Here is a 2,934-nt window from a genome sequence, read left to right as displayed (position 1 = left end):
ATATATATATATACATATATATATATATATATACACACAGATTAACTTTTAGAGAAGAGAAACATGGACATGAAGTGTAATACTAATTTTCTTCATGGACAACTAAGGGATTTTGAGTACTAGAATTGTAGGTAATTATATTATTTATGTAATATTATTTATTAAAGTAATTTAATAATGTAATTAAATTTGAAAAATTAACTTAAAAATTCCCAGCTTAAAAAAAAAAAAATCCAGACTCCTTTAAATAATGCTGACTTTCACAGGGATAAAAGGCACAGCATAGGGAATACAGTCAACAGTACTATAATATGATGTATGGTGACAGATGGGAGTCACATTTGTTGTGAGCAGAGCATAATGTACAGACTTGTTGAATCACTATGCTGTACACCTGAAGCTAATGTAACATTGTGTGTCAACTATACATCCCAAAAAATGGATAAATAATAATTTTTTTAAACGGAGGGCTAAATAAATATATAATAAATGAATAATGCTGCCTTCAAGTTTCAATTTGTAACTTTAATTGATTTAGAGACAGGGTACGTGGTGGGCATTTGTTTCTTGATGCAAGTTGCCAAATGTTAGGAACTTGCCTGCTTTGGGGTCAGGCAACCGTCCAGGTAAAATTTGCTACGACCTGGGCCGTGGCTGAGTACCTCCCCCAACAAAGTCAATTGGACCAGCACTGGCTGCCAAGATGGGGAGGGAGAGAGCCACTTTGGGGCCAATTTCTTCCCAAATGGTTGTGTATATGCGTGCACTAAGGACGTTTAGACTCCTTTTATAGCTCACCCAGCATAGAATAGTATCTAATGGTAGATATTTTTCAAAACTTAAATCGGAGGCCAGCCATCCTTTTGAGATGAGAAACTTCTTACTTTCTTATGAGTATTAAAGGAAGTGGGTCTAGGGCTTACCACAGTGACAAGCATTTGATGTTAGGAGCAAATCATCACTGTTCTCTGGAATTGTAGTGTGGATAGCAGGGCCCCATAGATCTTATCCTCATCCAGTCACAGGCCAGAGACACTGACAAGATGGATGAGCTCACAGCCATTTTGACAATGCCCTTCCAGGAACAATACCCTCTTAGAATCTACACTCACCCCTTAACCAACAGAAATTAAGGAGGGAAATTCAAGGATGTAAAAATGATAGGAATAGTAGCAATAATTACAGCTACCAGTTATTAAGCCTCGATGAGTCCCAGACTTGACCTACATTTACACAGAAACCATGCAAGAACCCATTAACATGCAATACCGAAGATCAGAAAACTGTGGTTCAGTAAAGTGAAGTCATTTACCGAGAGTAAGGAAGTTACTAGCTGCTAGAGCCAGGATTCTAACCCAAATTTGTCTGACTCCCAAACTCAGGAAAAAAAAATGACCTTACTTCTGAGCCTGTAGCCACTGCTTTCCAAGCTTGAGGTACATAGGAATCATCCATAAATCTTGTTAACTACTAATTCTGCTTCAGGAGGTCGGGTTGGGACCCAATGTTCTGTATTTTTAAAACTTTCAATAACAAGCATATGGTCCAACCCCATTATCTTCAGATGAGTAAAATGAGGTCCAGTGAAGTGATTGGCTCAAGGCCAAGCAATTTGTTCAATGTGCACAGATTGATATGGTACTTTTCCGGTTTACTACCACAACTTTGCGGTTTACGACACAGATTGGAATGCAAGAACCAGATGACACCAATGTGCTTGAAAAGAACATTCCCAAACTGCTAGGGTTATTGTGATCTGACACAAAGATGTTGAAAATGGGTCGGTCCCATTGCTAGAGCATTTCAGTCTATTCACATATCTAGTCAGGAATTCTGCTCCCACATCCCTGCAACCTCATGCTATTTAATACATGGATAGAGATTCTCATGTTCTCTTTTAGTATCTGTTACCATGTTAAGAGTTTGCTTTACTTAATGCAATAGACAGATACCTGGAAAAGTAGGGGGAAATTGAGTTTTTAGATACTCTGGAATATCTTGTTCTTTCTTTTTCTTTTCCTTTATTTCTTTCTCTCTGTCTCTCTCTCTCTCTCTCTCTCTCTCTCTTTTTGTTTTTGTTTTCATTGTGTTTTATTTTTTGTTCTTTTTGTTGTTGTTGTTGTTGTTGTTGTTTTTTGTAGAGGGTACTAAGTACTATTAAATACACAGACTTTTTGGAAAGTCTTTAAAGTTGAGATTTTGTTTATCATAATCTCTTATATTGAGAAATACTAGGTAATTAATGGAGCTTACAAAAAAAAAAAAAAAAACATAACACCCCAGACTCCAGTATGGTGACATGGCACAGATCCATAATTATTAATACATGAGATTATGTTATCTCTACTCAGAGATATTTATTATTTTACACAAAGGAGAGCAATTCAAATTTATTTGACATTATTTCTCAGAGTTTATCATCTCAATTTGGAGAAACATTTCTACTGATCAAAGTATATTAAGTGGATTTCTCTAGAACCTACTGCAATGTAGCTTGTTTTGGCAAACAGAAAGGTAATTCATTTTCTGATTTCAGAAATTTTATTAAAAATAGTGTCAAAAATAAATAAAAAATGAGAGCGATGTTTCAAAACTGAAGTTCTTATTAGAGATGGACATCTCATGGAATATGATGATGATGGAATAAATTCCTCAGGCACACTGATTTTTGTTTCTCTAAGAGTTATTTTAATTAGAAGCAAAGTACTAGCCTTGAAAATAATACTACATATTATCACAATCAGAAATGGGATTTATAACTACTATTCTTAGGCAAATCACATATTATACTTGCTTGAGTACATAAAGTAATTTCTTGGGAGCTTTTTGAGCTGACTGTGTTTTAAAATCATGTCTATCTCCTTTTTGCCTTCCTTTGTGTGGCTGCCAATTCCTAAGTAGCTTTTTAATGCCAAGCTTAATCCAATAGGAAGG

The sequence above is a fragment of the Mustela nivalis genome (genome assembly GCF_964662115.1).
Source record: "Mustela nivalis genome assembly, chromosome: 11".
In the NCBI taxonomy this organism is placed as follows: Eukaryota; Metazoa; Chordata; class Mammalia; order Carnivora; family Mustelidae; genus Mustela; species Mustela nivalis.
This window is presented reverse-complemented; position numbering follows the sequence as displayed.